This window comes from Oncorhynchus mykiss, chromosome 23 (assembly GCF_013265735.2).
Source record: "Oncorhynchus mykiss isolate Arlee chromosome 23, USDA_OmykA_1.1, whole genome shotgun sequence".
NCBI lineage: Eukaryota > Metazoa > Chordata > Actinopteri > Salmoniformes > Salmonidae > Oncorhynchus > Oncorhynchus mykiss.
In genome coordinates, this window is record NC_048587.1 from 38,926,242 (window position 1) to 38,947,864 (window position 21,623).

A 21,623-nucleotide genomic window follows, 5' to 3' on the forward strand; every position below is an offset into this window, starting at 1 on the left:
AGCAAATTTCTGCTTGAAAAAGCTAGCCTTGGCTTTTCTAACTGCCTGTGTGTAATGGTTTCTAGCTTCCCTGAAAAGCTGCATATCACGGGGGCTGTTCGATGCTAATGCAGAACGCCATAGGATGTTTTTGTGTTGGTTAAGGGCAGTCAGGTCTGGGGAGAACCAAGGGCTATATCTGTTCCTGGTTCTAATCTTCTTGAATGGGGCATGCTTATTGCTTAAAAAAAATGCTTAAAAAAAATAACCAGGCATCCTCTACTGACGGGATGAGATCAATATCCTTCCAGGATACCCCGGCCAGGTCGATTAGAAAGGCCTGCTCGCTGATGTGTTTCAGGGCGCGTTTGACAGTGATGAGTGGAGGTCGTTTGACCGCTGACCCATTACGGATGCAGGCAATGAGGCAGTGATTGCTGAGATCTTGGTTGAAGACAGCAGAGGTGTATTTAGAGGGCAAGTTGGTTAGGATGATATCTATGAGGGTGCCCGTGTTTACGGCTTTAGGGAGGTACCTGGCAGGTTCATTGATAATTTGTGTGAGATTGAGGGCATCAAGCCTAGATTGTTTGATGGCTGGGGTGTTAAGCATGTTCCAGTTTAGGTCACCTAGCAGCACGAGCTCTGAAGATAGATGGGGGGCAATCAGTTCACATATGGTGTCCAGATCACAGCTGGGGGCAGAGGGTGGTCTATAGCAGGCGGCAACTGTGAGAGACTTGTTTTTAGAGAGGTGGATTTTTAAAAGTAGAATTTCAAATTGTTTGGGTAGAGACCTGGATAGTAGGACAGAACTCTGCAGGCTATCTTTGCAGTAGATTGCAACACCGCCCCCTTTGGCAGTTCTATCTTGTCTGAAAATGTTGTAATTTGGGATGAACATTTCAGAATTTTTGGTGGTCTTCCTAAGCCAAGATTCAGACAGAGCTAGAACGTCCGGGTTGGCAGAGTGTGCTAAATCAGTGAATATAACAATCTTAGGGAGGAGGATTCTAATGTTAACATGCATGAAACCAAAGCTATTACGGTTACAGAAGTCGTCAAAATAGAGCGCCTGGGGAATAGGAGTGGAGCTAGGCACTGCAGGGCCTGGATTCACCTCTACATCACCAGAGGAACATAGGAGGAGTAGGATAAGGGTACGGCTAAAAGCAATGAGAATTGGTCTTCTAGAACGTCTGGAACAGAGAGTAAAAGGAGGTTTCCGGGGTCGATAAAATAGCTTCAAGGTATAATGTACAGACAAAGGTATGGTAGGATGTGAATACAGTGGAGGTAAACCTAGGTATTGAGTGATGATGAGAGAGATATTGTCTCTAGAAACATCATTGAAACCAGGAGATGTCATCGCATGTGTGGGTGGTGGAACTAATAGGTTGGATAAGGTATAGTGAGCAGGACTAGAGGCTCTACAGTGAAATAAGCCAATAAACACTAACCAGAAGAGCAATGGACAAGGCATATTGACATTAAGGAGAGGCATGCTTAGTCGAGTGATCAAAAGGGTCCAGTGAGTAGTGAGGTTGGTTGGGGTCACGGCGATTCAGACAGCTAGCCGGGCAATCGGTAGCAAGCTAGCATAGAATGGAGGTCTGTTTTTAGCCACTTCGTGCGTATCCGTAGGTAGGATTAGTGGGGTTCCGTGTGGTAGAGGGGATCAATCCAATTCTCAAAAAAAAATAGATATAGTTATAGAGGCCCAAGGAAAAAAAAAGAAAACAATTGTCCGATAGGTCTTTTCAGTTAGCAGCCGATAAGACAGCTAACGATTTGCGAACCGCAGATGGGCGTTCAGGTAACGTTGCGACGGTGGAGCCAGCTGAATAACTCCCTCGGGCAGACAACATCGGTAGTCCAGTTGTGAAGGCCCGGTGGGGCTCCAGTTGGCAGTAAAACGGGTCCGGATAGGTGATTGTAGCCCAGGAGTGACTGATGGAACTCTTCAGCTGGCTAGCTCCGGAGTAATTGATGTTTGCTCCGGAATCGTCGTAAGCCGATAGTCACATGGATAGAAGCTAGCTAGCTGCGAGATCCAGGTATAAATGTCCAGAGCGTGCGGTTGAAATCCGGGGACATGGAGAGAAAAATAGGTCTGGTATGTTCCGGTCCGAGACGTGCCGTACAAAACTGGCGATAGATTTTCGAGCTAAAGGATAGCTGATGACCACAAACCGTGGTTAGCTGAATACTAACGATTAGCCAGTAAAGACGCTAACTAGCTTTTGGCTAGCTTCTGATTAGCTTCTGGTTAGCTTCTGGCTAGCTTCTGGTTAGCTTCTGGTTAGCTTCTGGCTAGCTTCTGGTTAGCTTCTGGCTAGCTTCTGGTTAGCTTCTGGCTAGCTTCTGGTTAGCTTCTATGGAGGATTACAGATTTGAGGTAAATAATACTTTATTTTCTTTAAATATAAATTGGTGAGGCGGGTTGCAGGAGAGTGTTTTGAAGATGAGTTTATGGAAAAGAAAAAACTATATAAAAAGGTATGCGAAGAAAGTTGTAAATATACAGTATATACGGGACAAGACGAGGACAAATGACGTCTGACTGCTATGCCATCTTGGTGACATGCTCAGCCCTCCATTTCCTGTAGTCCACAATCAGCTCAAGGATGTTGTTCTGGCACCACACTGCCAGGTCTCTGACCTCTTCCTTATGGGCTGTCTCGTTGTCGTCAGTGAGCAGGCCTACCACGTCGGCAAACTTAATGTTGGTTCTGGAGTTTTGGTGAATAGGGAGTACAGGTGGGGACTAAACACGCACCCCTAAGGGACCCCTGTGTTAAGGGTCCGATGTGTTCACCACCCGGGGTCGGCTCGTCAGGAAGTCCTGGGTCCAGTTGCAGAGGGAGGTGTTGAAACATGTACAGTATCAGTCAGAAGTTTGGACACACCTACTCATTCCAGGGCTTTTCTTTATTCTTACTATTTTCTACATTGTAGAATAATAGTGAAGACATCAAAACTACGAAATAACTCATGTGGAATGGTGTAGTAACCAAAAAAAGTGTTCAACAAATCAAAGTAGATTTTAGATTTTAGATTCTTCAAAGTAGCCACCCTTTGCCTTGATGACATCTTTGTACACTCTTGGCATTCTCTCAACCATTTGGTCCCCCATTTGGAGTTGGTCCCCTATTTGCGGTCCCCCAGCCTACACTCTTCTGGGAAGGCTTTCCGCTAGATGTTAGAAAATTGCTGCAGGGACTTGTTTTCATTCAGCCACAAGAGCATTAGTGAGGTCAGGCACTGATTTTGGGTGATTAGGTCTAGCTCACCGTTGGCGTTCCACTTCATCCCAAAGGTGTTCGATGGGGTCGAGGTCAGGGCTCTGTGCAGGCCAGTCAAGTTCTTCCACACCGATTTGATGAACCATCATGCTGAAACAGGAAAGGGCCTTCCCCAAACTGTTGCCACAAAGTTGGAAGCACAGAACCATCTAGAATATGCTGTAGCATTAAGATTTTCCTTAACCTTTCTGATCTCCCCATCCCGGATCCGGGTTCGTGAATACAGACTCAAGCTCATTACCATAACGCAACGTTAACTATTCATGAAAATCGCAAATGAAATGAAATAAATATGCTAGCTCTCAAGCTTAGCCTTTTGTTAACAACACTGTCATCTCAGATTTTCAAAATATGCTTCTCAACCATTGCAAAACAAGCATTTGTGTAACAGTATTGATGGCTAACGTAGCATTTAGCATTAGCATTCAGCTGGCAACATTTACACAAAAAAACAGAAAAGCATTCAAAAAAATAATTTACCTTTGAAGAACTTCAGATGTTTTCAATGAGGAGACTCTGATAGCAAATGTTCAGTTTTTCCTGAAAGATTATTTGTTTAGGACAAATCGCTCCGTTTTCTGCGTCACGTTTAGCTATGAAAAAACCCCTGTATCCAGGATTGTGTAAATCTATCAGCAAGCTCATTAGCATAACACAACGTTAACTATTTATGAAAATCGCAAATGAAATGAAATAAATATGCCATCTCTCAAGCTTAGCCTTTTGTAAACAACACTGTCATCTCAGATTTTCAAAATATGCTTCTCAACCATAGGAAAACAATAATTTGTGTAAAAGTAGCTAGCTAGAGTTAGCATTTCGCGTTAGCATTTAGCGTTAGCATTAGCGTTAGCATCCAGCACGCAACATTAACAAAAACATAAAAGCCTTCAAATAAAATCATTTACCTTTGAAGAACTTCTGATGTTTTCAATGAGGATACTCTCAGTTAGATAGCAGATGCTCAGTTTTTCCAAAAAGATTCCTTGTGTATTAGAAATAGCTCCGTTTTATACATCACATTTGGCTACCAAAAAAAATCCATAAATTCAGTCCTCAAAACGCAAACTTTTTTCCAAATTAACTCCATAATATCGACTGAAAACATGGCAAACGTTGTTTAGAATCAATCCTCAAGGTGTTTTTCACATATCTCTTCATTGATACATCGTTCTTGGACACATGCTTTCTCTCCTGAATCCCAGGAGAAAATGCCCGCACCTGAAGATTACGCACAAATTTAGACAAAGGACACCGGGCGGACCTCTGGAAAATGTAGTCTCTTATGGCCAATCTTCCAATGATATGCCTACAAATACGTCACAATGCTGCTAAGACCTTGGGTGAACGACAGAAAGTGTAGGCTCATTCGTTGCGCAATCACAGCCATATAAGGAGAGAATGGAAAACAGAGCTTCAGAAATTCTGCTAATTCCTGGGTGATGCATCATCTTGGTTTCGCCTGTAGAATGAGTTCTGGGGCACTTACAGACAAAATCTTTGCAGATTCTGAAACTTCAGAGTGTTTTCTTTCCAAAACTGTCAAGAATATGCATAGTCGAGCATCTTTTCGTGACAAAATATCGCGCTTAAAACGGGAACGTTTTTTATCCAAAAATGAAATAGCGCCCCTAGAGCTCTAACTGGTTAACCAGAAATAAGGGGCCTAGCCCGAACCATGAAAAACAGCCCCAGGCCATTATTCCTCCTCTACCAAACTTTACAGTTGGCATTAGCATTTGTGATCTGACTGGCAGATGTTGAAGTGCGATACATCACTCCAGAGAATGCGTTTCCACTGCAATGGAGTCCACTGGCGGCGAGCTTTACACCACTCCAGCCGATGCTTGGCATTGCGAATGGTGATCTTGGGCTTGTGTGCGGCTGCTTGGCCATGGAAACCCATTTCATGAAGCTCCACATGAGCAGTTGTTGTGCTGACGTTGTTTCCAGAGGCAATTTTGAACTTGGTATTAAGTGTTGCAACTGAGGACAGACAATTTTTACGCTCTACGCGCTTCAGCACTCAGCGGTCCCGTTTTGTGAGCTTGTGTGGCCTACCACTTTGCGGCTGAGATGTTATTGCTCCTAGATGTTTCCACTTCACAATAACAGCACTCTTACAGTTGACCGGGACAGCTCTAGCAGGGCATACATTTGACAAACTGACTTGTTGGAAAGGTGGCATCCTATGACGTTGCCACGTTGAAAGTCACTGAGCTCTTCAGTAAGGCCATTCTACTGGCAATGTTCGTCTATGGAGATTGCATGACTGTGTGCTCGATTTCATAAACCTGTCAGCAAATCCACTAATTTGAAAGGGTGTCCACATACTTTTGTTTATATAGTATATCTACAGACCATATACTTGTTCATCAATTTCTATTGCATCAAAGGTAAAAGGCTTGGGATAGAGCAAGTGTCTGTCGAGACACACTATAAATGTCAAGATAAGAGAAACCATAACTCAAAGCAATGTTTCCTTAGATAAAATTACTGATATTCTATATGTCTAGAAATAAATCAATGCACCAGTCAGATGCATTATTGTAGCCAGGGTCTACTGATATAGTGATTTAGAGTCCAGGGCTCTAATCAAGTTGTTTGAAATCCCTTTACCCTTGAAATATATTTTGGGTAGTAAAATTACATTCTCTACAGTCACAATTGGACATTATCTGGTTGACTGAAATTGTATTTCATCAGAATGGGTCGATATAGAGTGCAGGGACAGATTGGGGTCTTGAATTAGCAGTGGCTTGTTGGCTAATTACTGTATCTTTATCAATGTTGTTAAACCATTCTATTACTAGTGTGAATAAATTAGGGTCAGAGAAGGAGTAACCATGTTTTTATTTGTGTTGTAACAGATTTGTCCTCAAAGCTCCAATGGCGCTACTTGTATTTATGAGAGGTATTGACATGTTGAATGCACCGAGCTGTCTGTCTAAGCTACTGGCACGCACCTCGGACACCCATGCATACCCCACACGACATGTCACAAGAGGTCTCTTCACAGCCCACAAGTCCAGAACAGACTACAGGAGGTGCACAGTACTACAAAGAGCCATGACTACATGGAACTCTATTCAAGTAACTGATGCAAGCAGTAAAATTTGATTAAAAAAAACAGATTAAAAAACAACTTATGGAACAGCGGAGACTGTGGAGCAACACAAACATAGGCACAGACACATGCATACACACACATATACGATAACATATGCACTATACACACACATACACCTGGATTTAGTACTGTAGATATGTGGTAGTGGTGGAGTAGGGGCCCGAGGGCACACAGTGTGTTGTGAAATCTGTGAATATATTGTAATGTTTAAACAAATTATATAAACTGCCTTAATTTTGCTGGACAGTTTCATACATACAACTGTCAGTGATGTCAAAGCACCACACAGCGTGTGAAAGATGAAATCCTTGGCCAATAGAATAGGACCTGACATTGCCACAAAATGCAGGGTGAAAAATGATATGTCCCCAAATGTGTCATTTATGTTGGCACGTTGTGTCAAACTGGGTCTCTTGGATTAGATTATGAAAATGCTTTGCCATATAAAAAAGATTGCGCAGAGAAGAATTTCAAAACCACTACTGGGAAAAATGTGTTTCTGAGCTACAAAGTATTCAAATGTAAATGTTCTAAAAAATGTGAATAATGTGTTCTGTATTGCTTTGTATATGGCTGGCACATATGCAATAAATCGATACATCTATGTTGCCATCACAATACTTGAAAATATAGAGGATGAACAACATTGCATTAAATCCACATCACTGACCTGTATGACAAAGTGAAAATAAGTACACCTGTGTTGAAAAATCCACTCCAAAACACCCGTTAACTAATACTGCAAGGCAAAAGAAAATCACTTTTTGGACTAAATTAAAGACAACAGGTTCGGGTTTGGGTCAAATCTAATTCAACAAAACACAGTGAAAACCTCTGTATTTTATAATATTGTGGTGGCAGTATCATGTTATGAATATGCTAGTCACAGACTGGTGCTTGGGAGTTTATCTGGATCAAAATAAAAATGAAAGGAGCAAAGCCCAGGTTAAAATGTAGAGGAAAACCCGCCTCTGTCTTCTGAGGGGAAGGGCACCATTTTTTCCATGTAGACTCTTTCTGTGATTGTAGTTGATCCCCAAAACCTTTGTTTTTTAATATTTGTTTCTTTACAAAGAAAATTGGTAGTCATCACTTGCCATGTTAGAAAATGCTTCAAAACACTCTGAACCGATTCATACTACATCATAATCCCATTTTGAATGATGTCTCTGCAAATTCTCTTTTTTAATGTTCCAGTGTCCTGTAAATCCCATATTTGCATATTTTTGTTGGTGTTGTAAAACACATCATTCGAACATGAATTTATGGCACATAGGCACATTTAAAAAACAATTTAGTGCAGAGACATCATTCAGAATGGGATTCTGATGTAAGATGAGTTGGTGTGGAGTGTTTTAGATTGTTTTCTAATATACTTTAGACATATTTGCATATTGCATTATTATCAATGGCAAGTGTTGACTCAGCAAAATGTGACAACCAATTTTCTCTGTAACGAAACAAAATATATATTTTAAAAAAAGCCTCATGTAAAAATGGGATAGAGTTTTTCAGTGGGAGATACCAGAATGGCTTTCCAATAGTGTTGCTGAGTGGTCTAGTCTCAGTCCTGACTTAAATTTGATTGAAAATCAGAGACAAGTTTTGAATATTGCTGTCCATCAATGATTCACAGCCAAGTTGACCGCACTCAAGATATTTTGACAACAACAATGGATTAATGTTGCCCTACAAGAGTTGTAGAAAGTTGGTAGAATCTTATTCAAAATTATCCACAGCTGTAAGGGCTGCCAAAAGAAACTTCCTCTGATCTATAATTTTTCTTTCACTTTGAAAATGTGGAGTAGGTTGTATAGACCGGCAGGAAAAAAAATGTAATTCAATCCCTATTTGGATATAATTTTAAGGCAGCAAAATGTATTTGGACAGTGAAGCTAGAGAATTTATTTTGTCTCTATACTCCAGCATTTTGGATTTGAGATGAAATGTTTTATATGAAGCGACAGTACAGAATATAATATTTTATTTTAGGCTATTTTCATACATATCTGTTTGACCGTTTAGAGTTAATGTACTTTATGTATCTGTATCTAAGTATTTGGACAAATTCACTTATATTGAGTCTTATATTATATACTTATATTCAGTTCAAAGTTTATGTTTGGTTCACATATCACCCCCCCCCCCCCCCCAGGAAATTAGCTTTAACACAACACAAATGTCTCTCAGCCTCATAGCAAAACATGTAAAATCGCAGGAAATTAGCTGTAAACCTGCAACATTTTCTCTTAGCCTCATGACAAAATATTCCCCGGGGCCCCAAATGCTGTAATATTACAGCCATTTAACAATGGTTGTATCCACATTAATGTAGAAGTATTCAGAAACATATTATATTCTAAAGGGTTTATCATCGTCCACAACGTGTATGCGTACACACAGCAGTGTTCTAGAATATTGGACTGTTGGCTTTCATACTTCTCGAATTCTCAGCGGAGCTCAAACATTTTCTCCAACTGCCAACACATTCAAATGAATACAAGATGCACACCAGAGTTGCGTTGGTTGGGAATTGTTGGGAGGTGTGCATTCAGGCTCCTGCAGATGGTGGTGTTAGAGCCGCATAGATATTTATTGATTTAACTAGGCAAGTCAGTTAAGAAAAAATCTTATTTACATTGAAGGCCTAGGAACAGTGGGTTAACTGCCTTGTTCAGGGGCAGAATGACAGATTTTCACCTTGTCAGCTCGGGATTCGATCTAGCAACCATTCGGCTACTGGCCCAATGCTCCAACCAGTAGGCTACCTGCCGCCCCATGTCACAATGGGACGCCAAACTATCACGTCACAGTGTCTGTGGACTATGATTTAAGCTTAATTTACAATGAAAGTGACTCCACAATGACACAATACATTATAAATTATTTATCATGATTGCATTTTTGGGGGACCAATTATATACAATACCAGTCAAAAGTTTGGACTCACCTACTCATTATAGGGTTTTTCTTTATTTGTACTATTTTCTACATTGTAGAATAATAGTGAAGACATCACAACTATGAAATAACACATATGGAATCATGTAGTAACCAAAAAAGTGTGAAACAAATATATTTTATATTTTAGACTCTTCAGCAGTCTTGAAAGAGTTACCACATATGCTGAGCACTTGTTGGCTGCTTTTCCTTCACTCTGCTTTGATATTGGCGTAATTTCTTTTGATTAGTCGAATTGCCTGGACCAGGTGCTCCATATACAATAAAAATTGATTTTCGAGTGATTCCGTTTTTCTCTTTTAGGAGTTTGATTAGCCTTTCCAACTTACAAAACTTGTCAATACTTAACATCATATTAAGGTTTTGGATTCTATGACAAGAAATAACTAGCAGGTCTACCGCAACAGCCCTAGCAGAGTTGCAGAGAATGATAATAGTTTATTTTTTAAATAACCACTCGTCAGGGGGATACAGACAGCTCAACAGGTATGCTTAGATATTCAGAAAAATACACAATATTTTTTACATAGAAAAAATAGGCTTTTTCCTGCAATCTAGAGCCATAATCATTAAGCTTAATTATATGTAAAAAATATTGTGTATTTTTCTGAATATCGGCTAACAGAGTTAACAATTATAGTGAATTTGTATGAATTTGATTTTGAATAGACTAGTAATAGGTCATTTCTTCATAATTAATAGGCTGACACATTACCTTTAGCTACAGAGTATCTCACCACCGTGCGTTTCCATCTCCTCCCCCTTTTCCTTTATTCCTTTCTTGAGTGTGCAGAGAGAGGGACTGTCAACAGTTTAATGAAACATGTTTCATTGTGAAAAAATGTTACTATAGATGTTCCTGAACAGATTTCACTTGGTTTCCCAAACAAAGTACTGGATAGCTGCAGGAACATGACTGGAGAGCCCATAGCATACATTGTTTGGGCGGAATGTCACCCGCCGAGCAGTGAGAGGCTGCATGCTCCTCAAACAATGGTTGATGTGTAGCCTGAGTAGCCTACTGGCATGATTCAAAAACTAACTGGAGGAAAGCGTCCTCCATTGGCTATTTGAGTGCATGACTTATCTTTCTTCCCCTGCCCCTGTTTCATGCCCATTTGTTAATGGGCCATTCTAAATGAAAACAAATGTTTTATAGTAGTAAAGATTAAATTGAGAATAGTGAAAATATGATCACTTGATGAGAAAACATCATGTGAAGCCTGAGGCAAGGAACAGAGCGCAAGCCTTTTTTGCAACATTCTCAAATCATCAGTAACCTAAAGTTGCATCATGCAGCCCATATACACTGAGTGTAAAAACATTATGAACACCTGCTCTTTCCATGACATAGATTGATCAGGTGATTTCAGGTGAAAGCTATGATCCCCTATTGATGACACCTGTTAAATCCACTTCAATCAGTGTAGGAAGGGGAGGAGACAGGTTTTAAAGAAGGATTTTTAAGCCTTGAGACAATTTAGACATGGGTTGTGTATGTGTGCCATTCAGAGGGTAAATGGGCAAGACAAAATATGTAAGTGCCTTTGAAATGGGTATGGTAGTAGGTGCCAGCAACGGTTTGAGTGTGCCAAGAACTGCAACACTGCCGGGTTTTTCACACTCAACTGTTTCCATGTGTATTAAAAACGGTCCACCACCCAAAGGACATCCAGCCAACTTGACACCTATTAGTCCATGCCCCAATGAATTGAAGGTGTTCTGAGGGCAAAGGGGGTGCAACTCAATATCAGGAAGGTGTTCCTAATGTTTTGTGTTTTGATTTCTAAGACATTTTAAGGTTTGTATCATTCACAAATAAAGTTGCCAAATACCTTTAAATCTAGCAAATAGGAGCTCTTTCAAATTATCACTTTTACCCTCTACATAGTATGCGCACTCGCTCCGGAATGGGAAAAATATACTTTCTATTTTATTCAGCTAAGTTCAATTATATTCTTCATACTATAATATCATATAATGTAAATTAATTTATTTGAATATGTTGTCTGCTAAATGAACTGGCCTACAGCCTATGGCATGTCACATAGCCAGATAGCATGCAGTAGGCCAACTCATATTCTGCTCTTCTGAAATACATTCTCTGCATATCATAATGTTTCTTTAGACCTGCATAAAATAAAGAATGGATTTATTGTGATGGTGTATATTAAATTGACTTAAATGTAGATGTTCCAAGGGCGTGTGTCAGTGGATTGTAAGCGTGAAGACCTGGAAATGCTAAATATGTTTATGTTAATTAATGGTACCGTGATTACCGTGAGACCGGCAGTCTTTTGCATGACAATAACCGTCTGACAAAATGTCATGACCACCACAGCCCCATACTCTGCTAAAATATTGGTAAAAGATTGAAAGGAATATCAGTCTTATTCAGTACATTTAGTTATTGCTTGCTTTTCTAAAGTCTACCAACCTTGCCAGCAGGCATGCCAGCTAAGATAGTTACACAAGCTAGCTACTCTAACTTGTTTAATACTGCAGCCGGAAATGGCTACTTGGTAGCTAGTTATGAGGTTGGGAGATTGGTAACCTATCTGGGCTAGCGAAAGCCAACTTCACAAAATTTGTAGGTGGTATTACAAATAATTTATAAATGTATTATTATTATTTGTTTTTAAACAGGACAAATCTGAGTGAGGCACGATGCCTCTGCAAATAAATGCGTAGGGGAGTGTATATACAGTATAAGCACAGTATGCACACCCTATTAGGTGTGTCATTTAGTCTGTACTTGAAAACAAATCATAATTCGAACCAGTATTGAAGATTTGAAAGATTCTAATTGAGATACAGCTTTCAAAGTTCACACATAACAGCGAGTAATTTGATAAAGGTCAAGACTTGTCTTGTGCATCCTAGGATTCAATCACTGACTCATTTTGACTGGATATAATTGAACTTAATTGAGTTATAATGGTCAACCTTTTTACAATTGTGCCTATGATGAATTTGTTCATGTTGATATACAAATTGACTGTAAGATGTGATTGGAGAGGTGTCTTCTGTTAATGAGGCCAGGTCGCTTTTGTTTTTGTAATGTATATTGTAAAGGAAACAGGGAAATTCTTAACAATTTATCTGCATATTGTTTTACTGACCTGGTGTGTTTTGAAGATCTGTCTGAACATGTCTGAAAATGTGTTTTCTATATGTAAAGCTGGGTTAAGCAATCCATTTTAAACCGTCTTTCACACAAGGAAAAAACAACGCATGACAAGAGTATTTGGGAAGTCAGTTTTCGAAGTAAACTTGGAGAGAGAGACTGACAATTACACAAACAAAACAGGAAAAAACTACCCCATCAAATCAATATGCTTGATCGGTAGTCCTTGTCTAGACGTTCCCATATGAATGGCTATTTTCGCAGCATGGACTGATGCAATAAAACTTGCTATGAAGAACATTAATATAAGGATAATGTACCTAGCAGAGCATTAGTTACAGTGATAATTAACTGAAAACAATGATATCCCACACATGCATCATATGCTTAAAGTTATTGGCCTGCTACTTTTGTTAGATTGTTACAATCTCAATATGTCACGAAATGTCACTGGAACACGAGGGTTAGTTACTGTATGCACAACCTGATACTCTTTGTAACTTGACAGATATCAACAACATTTATACATATAGTATGTTAATGATTGTTTCCAGTATTTTGGGGAAAGTGCTACTCTTCACACATTGTGCATTTTGTCGCTTTCACAGCAGCACTTTTATACCCAGAAGAAATGTGCCTTTGTGGTCTTATCGCCATGGGCTAGATATTTTACATTTTTATATTTAATGGATTGACCTATGTAAAGGGAAAACAAAAATAAACAGCATCCATCTTTCATTATTATCAAGTGAATTGAAGTTAATTAAAACAATATATCCATCACATGGAGAAAAGTATAGCTTTGGCTGCTTTTGTGGCAGTCCTGTTTGGCTAGAATTCAGTTAAAATAGTTTTCTTTCTGGTCTCAATGTAGAGTACTGCATACTGCAATACAGCTCCATCAGTTAACTGTCAGCAGGAATGCATGCCAATTGAGCATCATAGTTTTGGATGTGTTTAGGAATTGGAGGCTAAACTCAATCAATCACAATTTCAACACTCAGCAAATTCTTGTCCAAAAGACAAAAGTAGAGTTTTGGGATATTGTAACAACCTGGGATAGCTAAGACTAGCTTTTTTCAAACGATGTAATGGCCGTTCGTTGTAAAAAAACAACAAGTAAAATATCATATAATTTGTTCCACGCATGTCAATAAAGAAATCTCTTAACTCAGTGCCATATTATTAGTCACAAGGCAGTAGGTTGACTGTATTACCACTTGCCACTTGAGTAATTACAATGTTACCATGCAAGCACAGTCAGGCAACTCAAGCAACTCACGCATCATTCTGCCCACCCCTCTGCACACCGTCATCTGCCATTCTCAAAAACGTGTGGGTTGACCATAAAAGAGAAAGCCCTCGTAAGCCAGAACACATTTTTCTTTCCCCACTTTAATTTTACTGAGGGTGGTATGAAGAGGCAAGGATCAATATCTGTTGATGGTTTAAGAGTAAACGCCCTCTTTAGGGGTCTCTGTTGCGTAGCAATGCATGGTTCCACTTGTCCGATAAGCCCTTCCTCAAGAGCTCACTGATATTCAAAAGACAAATGCGATTCTACTGAAGAGGCTTTAGGCTGGTGGCAGCAACACTGATGTTTGTGCCCATGAAGACATTTTTCATTTTTATATGCAGATATCTTCCTCTCCAACAGATATGCATGAAATACATAAGCTCTTCAAGGACCGTCTTTTCAGCTGGTAACCAAACACAATTTGTACCATGCTGTGAGTACAGCTAGACACAAAATGTCCCTAAATTTGTTCTTAATACAGCTGGGTATGCCAAATCTTCCTTAAAAATATGTAACTCCAGATTGCATTTTGGAAGGATTGCATATTTCATGCATTTCAACAATTTCCCCAACTAAGAAAGTGTTACGAAATGTGATGTATCTGCTCAGGGCAGTCAAAACAATACAAGACAAGACCCATGACTGCTAGTCTAGTCACTCCATGGGATTTGTTCGGACAAGGCAAATGATACATGGGGACAAAACAGATGCTGAAGTTAGCCACAAACGTCTGAGCTGATGCGCCAGGGAAGAATGAACAGCCTCCCGAGCAACAGGTTCTGTGGGAAATTGACTTACACCCCCTTCCGACTTAATGCATGTTAATTTAACAGCTTGCACTCACATTTACATATGTCATTCCCCATTCAATGTGGATTGATATTTTGTGTCTGGATGAAACCTCCATAGGGCCACAAAGTGTATGGGGACCACAATGGATCCAGCCATAGTACTGTCACATAAAAGAGTTGTTCCATTCTGTATTTTATGTGATATTTGGCTGAATGACCATTAGTTACATACATTTTAAAATGGGAATGTTTTCATGAATGCCAACATATACACATTGATAGTGAATGTGAGGGACTGCAAGGTAGCTTCTCATCACATCTCCAACAGTGAGCAGTTCTAGAGCAGCCCTCTTCTCTGAACCAACACAAACTGCAGGGGATGTTACATTTAGCTGGCTAGTGATGCAATCAGTTTGGGCAGGCAGCGGGGGAAGCAGATGCAGTCTGTTGACAGTGTATTTTCTGTCATTTCAGATGTCGTTAAAACGTGTCAATTTGTTGTGGAGGCTTAGAGATCTTAATGGATGCCCATCATTTTCACATTATAGGTAATCATTGAAATCTAGGCCTACTTGAAAACCAACTTGTGTTTCTCATTGAGCGCCCAGTAATGAGGAAGTGCATGTATATTGGAATTTAAAAGGGTTTATTCTTCACCCTTGAAAACAAACAGATCTTCACATGTGATGTTTAATGGTCTTGTCTTGTCATTAGATGATTAAACTGACAAACAATTATTTAAAAATAAAATCGAAAAGGTTCATTATGCAATCACTATGCTGCCAGAACACATGAATTAATCAACCTTTTTTATCTGAAAAAAGATGCTATATGGAGACTGCTAATAAAAACTTAATGACAGAGAAAGAAAAGTGTCAGAGTAAGACATAAAAAACAGTCTCAAAAAGTGCATGCAAAGTGCACAACACTGCATAATAAATGCCCCTCAGCTGTGACAGAATTGAAAGAAACGAACCATTTATTTAGACAGAAAGGCCTCCATTGATTTCTACATTAAGGATGTCTCACGTGAAATATCAGTCTCTGTAAATTTGGCATGGGTAGGAAAGGAAAGTGAGTCATTCCTTCAGAAAATCCCTGTCGTATTGGGGAGACGTGCCATTGTCCTTAATTAACACCATACATATGGTAACATCAAAGGCTGTTGCTCATGATTTAAGACAATGGGTGTCATTTTCTGTCTGTCGGACTTCTTCTTCCAGTGTCTTTGCCCTATATACCACTTCTGTTTTGTGCAGCATCATAGAAGGGAAATTCCAGCAACATTGTCACATTGTACATTTATGTGATCTATATTCTTTCTGTCTGTGTCTCTTGAATGTAGAATTGCAGATATTAGATACTGTAACAACTATTTAGTATGAACATCTGGAGTGTCTCAAAATCTTCACATTGTCTTTCAACTACTGCATCTTGGCTTATGTAGCCATTACAATCCTGTGTTTGTAGTAATCCCTTGATTCATGAAGAAGGCTGAGGGCTGGATTAAAAAGAGTCTATATTACTCACAATACAAGTTACAGCATTTATTTCAAAATCCCAAATAGCGAATCCATCCACGGGATTGAATAAGTTATGTAGGTAACCGCAAAACTGTTGCATTCCAAAGGCTTTTTAAAAAGACATGTCATCTAGATCTGAACCAATACTGGTCATTTTACACATTTGGGGAGATGAAGGTTATGCTGAATGTGCAGGCTTGGAGACTTCTCTTCATTACGTACATTATGTGACTTGTTTAGATTAACATTAGTTTTCTGTAGGTACTTATGCTTGTTTTGTCTAAGGCGGGACAGTAGGAAAATGCATTCGGAAAGTATTCAGACCCCTTCCCCTTTTCCACATTTTGTTATGTCACAGCCTTATTCTAAAACGGATTCAATAAAAAATTTTCCTCATCAATCTACACACAATGCCTCATAATGACAAAGCGGAAACAGGTTTTTAGAAATGTTTGCAAATTTATAAAACATAAAAAACTGTATATCAGTATTCAGACCCTTTGCTATGATAATTTAAATTGAGCTCAGGTGCATCCTGTTTCCATTGATCATCCTTGAGATGTTTCTACAACTTGATTGGAGTCCACCTGTGGTAAATTAAATTGATTTGCATGATTTGTCTATATAAGGTCCCACAGTTGACAGTGCATGTCAGAGCGAAAACCAAACCATGAGGTCGAAAGAATTGTCTGTAGAGCTCTGAGACAGAATTGTGTTGAGGCACAGAAAGGTACCAAAAACTTTCTGCAGCATTGAAGGTCCCCAAGAAGACAGTCGCTTCCATCATTCTTAAATGGAAGCAGTTTGGAACCACCAAGACTCTTACTTGAGCTGGCTGCCTGGTCAAAATGAGCAATCGGGGGAGAAGGGCCTTGGTCAGGAAGGTGACCAAGAACCCAATGGTCCCTCTGACAGAGGTCCAGAGTTCCTCTGTGGAGATGGGAGAACCTTCCAGAAGGACAACAATCTCTGCAGCACTCCACCAATCAGGCCTTTATGGTAGAGTGGCCAGACGGAAGCCACTCCTCAGTAAAAGGCACATGACAGCCCGCTTGGAGTTTGCCAAAAGGCACCTAAAGGACTCTCAGACCATCATTACAAATCAAAAACGTTGAACACATCATTGTGATCTCTACAGCACTGTTGGCTGGTCATCATTAACCTTGCGCAGGCTTAAACACTGGCATACACTGATTTATAAGGCCATACTGGGTAAAATGCCATTTTATCTCTGTTATTTTTTAATCAGGTCGGTAAATAAATATCAATTACGGTCCCATTCTCATTTGCTTTTAACAGTACCAAGAATTAGAACAGGTCATGGTAGAAATAGTTTCAGTTAATCAGCTTTGTGGTCCTGGAATTCTCTCCTGAACATTTAAACATTTGATGATCTAGTCTCGTTGGTGGAATTTAAACATTTGATCGATGTAAATATCATAGAAGTGTGTAATTGTCTTTTGTACAGCTGTTTTTTTAGTCAAGACATTTGTTTTTTTAACATATTATGTAATTGTTGTACTGTATATGTGTCTATAGTTTTGTTTAATGTTGTGTTAGTGTATGTAAATAGTTTTGTCTGAAACCTTGTTCCCCCTGCTGCTATTGGACCAGGTCTCTCTTGAAAAAGAGATGTTATCTCAATGAGAAAAACCTGTATAAATAATGGTAAAACAAAAAATAAAAATGAGAAAGAATTTTGTTCTGATGAAACTAAGATTGAACTCTTTGAACTGAATGCCAAGTGTCACGTCTGGAGGAAACCTGGCACCATCCCTACGGTGAAGTATGGTGGTGGCATCATCATGCTGTGGGGATGTTTTTCAGCGGCAGGGACTGGGAGACTAGTCAGGATTGAGGGCAAGATGAGCGGAGCAAAGTACAGAGAGTTCCTTTATATGAAAACCTGCTCCAGAGTGCTCAGGACCTCAGACTGGGGCAAAGGTTCACCTTCCAACAGGACAACTATCCTAAGCACACAGCCAAGACAACGCACAGCCAAGACAACGCACATGAAATTAGGGAAATATCTGAATGTCCTTGAGTGGCCCAGCCAGAGCCCGGACTTAAAGCCGATCTAACATCTCTGGAGAGACCTGAAAATAGCTGTGCAGCAACACTCCCCATCCAACCTGACAGAGCTTGAGTGGATTTGCAGAGAAGAATGTGAGAAACTCCCCAAATACAGGTGTACCAAGCTTGTAGCATCATACCCAAGAAGATTCGAGGCTGTAATCACTGCCAAAGGTGCTTCAACAAAGTACTGAGTAAAGGGTCTGAATACTTACAGTATGTAAATGTGATATTTCAGTTTTTTATTTTTAATACATTTGCAAAACATTCTATAAACCAGTTTTTGCTTTGTCATTATGGGGTATTGTGTGTAGATTGATGAGGGGAAAAAATAAGTTAATCCATTTTACAATAAGCCTAACAAAATGTGGAACATTTCGAAGGTGTCTGAAAACTTTCAGAATGCACTGTAATACTCTGTGAGGTTTCCATTCTTATATTATATTTATTTGTAGAATGTCTTGCTCTATGCAGAGGCCCTTCAGGTGCCCTTTGATTAATAGACCTGTCCTCAATTGCTGGACACCGCAATATCCTCCTCTCCAGTTCCTGCCCCCCACAGTGGTGATTTCCTACACCTCCAGATCCATGTCAGTTCCTAACTGAGATGATTCAGTCAGTCTTATCCACTGGGGTAGCGGTGTGACAGAGACGGTCTGATCCATAAGGGAAAGGGGGCGGGAGTCAGGGGGCAGGGGGAGGACTCAGTCTGAATATAGATGCTTGTATCAGGCTTTCACTATTGATTTTATTTCCAGTTCGGAAAAAGGAACTGCAATAAGACATGAAGCTCATTCAAGGTCTAATCAGCACAGAGGTAGTTATTTCAAAGGTCCACAGAACACAACACTAAGGAGGCAGCATTTGCATTCGGGGCATGCAGTTATTTATTTATATTGAGTTACATGGGGGTGGCAGGTAGCCTAGTGGGTAGAGCGTTGGGCAAGTAACTGAAAGGTTGCTTGATCAAATCCCTGAGCTGACAAAGTAAATATCTGTTGTTCTACCCCTGAACAAGTCAGTTAACCCACTGTTCCTACGCCATCATTGTAAGTAAGAATTTGTTCTTAACTGACTTGCCTAGTTAAAGTTAACATGTATTTCAATTTAGCCGGAATATCCATGACAGTTTTATTGGTGCCTTACATGAAATGAGGGAAAAATGAAACATCTTGTAAACTTGAAGCACAGTCCACCTAGCTTTGAGATTAAGCTGATATATAGTAAGATATATAGATATATAGTATACTATATATATAGTCGCTGTTCACGTCCCCTAAACCACGCCCACCCTGGGGGAAAACAACTGCAGAAAGCCATCTGTGCCAATTCAACATAGCCTTCTAGTTATTAGTTCTAAACATAAACACTTTTTGGGGTTAGGCTTACAATGTTGTTTGGGTTATTGCTTGAACAATCACTAAGATTCGTTTTTGGATACAGTAGTTGTTAGCTAGAATGCTAACTCTCATTAACATAGGCTGGTAGCAAAGCTAGCCAAAGAGCATTTTACTGGTTGATGTTGAATGTTTTTTAAGTATAATGCAGTTGATTGGCGACAATTACACAAATATTATATTATTAAGCAGGACATTCATACGATCCTTACGATCCAATTATAATCCAAAAGTAGTGCGAAATGTTCTCCTAAGTAACATAAATGGAGGCTTTTCTTTGCATTGCGATCTATGAGAATTCCGTGTTTTTCCCCACAGTTGTGAAATTGTGAATAGTGACTATACTGTATTATATACAATATATATAGAAAAGTATGTGGACAGCCCTTCAAATCAGTGCATTCGACTATTTTAGCCACACCCGTTCCTGACAGGTATATAAAATCTAGGTAGAAAGCAATCATTCTGCCCCTGAACAAGGCTGTTTTTTTTATTTTACCTTTATTTAACTAGGCAAGTCAGTTAAGAACAAATTCTAATTTTCAATGACGGCCTAGGAACAGTGGGTTAACTGCCTGTTCAGGGGTAGAACAACAGATTTGTACCTTGTCAGCTCAGGGATTTGAACTTGCAACTGTTCAGGGGTAGAACAACAGATTTGTACCTTGTCAGCTCAGGGATTTGAACTGTTACTAGTCCAACACTCTAACCACTAGGCTACCCTGCCACCCCAGTTAACCCACTGTTCCTAGGCCGTCATTAAAAATAACAATTTGTTCTTAAATGACTTGCCTAGTTAAATAAAGGTAAAATAAAGTAAATAAATAAGTAAAATAGACAAACATTAGCAATAAAATGGCCTTACTGAAGAGCTCAGTGACTTTCAATGGGGCACCATCATAGGGTGCCACCTTTCCAGCAAGTCAGTTCGTAAAATGTTTGCCCTGCTAGATCTGCAAAGGTCAACTGTAAGTGCTGCTATTGTGAAGTGGAAACGTCTAGGAGCAATAACGGCTCAGCCACGAAGTGGTCACCCACATAAGTCCACCGAGTGCTGAAGCGGTAGCGCATAAAAATAGTCTGTCCTCGGTTGCAAGACTCACTACCGAGTTCCAAACTGTGCATGGAAGCAACGTCAGCACAATAACTGTTCGTTGGGAGCAGCATGAAATGGTTTTCCATGGCCGAGCAGCCGCACACAAGCCTAAGCTCACCATGCGCAATGCCAGGCGTTGGCTGGGGTGGTTTAAAGCTCGCCACCATTGGACTCTGGAGATGTGGAATCGCGTTCTCTGGAGTGATGAATCAAGCTTCACCATCTGGCAGTCCGATGGACAAATCTGGGTTTGGAGGGCGCCAGGAGAATGCTACCTACCCGAATGCATAGTGCCAACTGTAAAGTTTGGTGGAGAATGAATATTGGTCTGGGGATGTTCTTCATGATTCTGGTTAGACCCATTAGTTCCAGTGAAAGGACATATTAATGCTACAGCATACAATGAAATTCTAGATGATTCTGTGCTTCCAACTTTGTGGCAACAGTTTGCGGAAGGCCTGTTCCTGTTTCAGCATGACAGGTCCATACAGAAATGATTTGTCGAGATCGGTGTGGAAGAACTTGACTGGCCTGCACAGAGCCCTGACCTCAACCCCATCTATCACCTTTGGGATGAATTAGAACACCGACTGCGAGCCAGGCCTAATTTCCCCACATCAGTGCCCAACCTCACTAATGCTCTTGTATCTAAATGGAAGCAAGTCCCCGCAGCAATGTTCCAACATCTAGTGGAAGCCTTACCAGAAGAGTGGAGGCTGGTATAGCTTCAACTCCATATTAATGCCCATGATTTTGGCATGAGATGTTCGACGGGCAGGTGTCCACATACTTGTAGTCATGTAGTGTACGTACATTTTTGCGCCATAAAGCATCAGAATTCTAACAGGAATTGCATCATAAAATTGCATCCCCCTTATTTTGTGATGTAGATGCTCCCTAGGCTGGTTGTGTTCATGTCAAATTAAAAGGTAATATAAAAGTGA

At 40.0% G+C, this 21,623-nt stretch overlaps 1 protein-coding gene across 1 annotated transcript in view; it reads left to right on the plus strand.

Moving 5' to 3' along the window:
- Window positions 1–21,623, plus strand: part of LOC110502713 (CUB and sushi domain-containing protein 1) — a 510,046-nt gene that overhangs the window by 262,463 nt on the left and 225,960 nt on the right. The window lies entirely within an intron of this gene.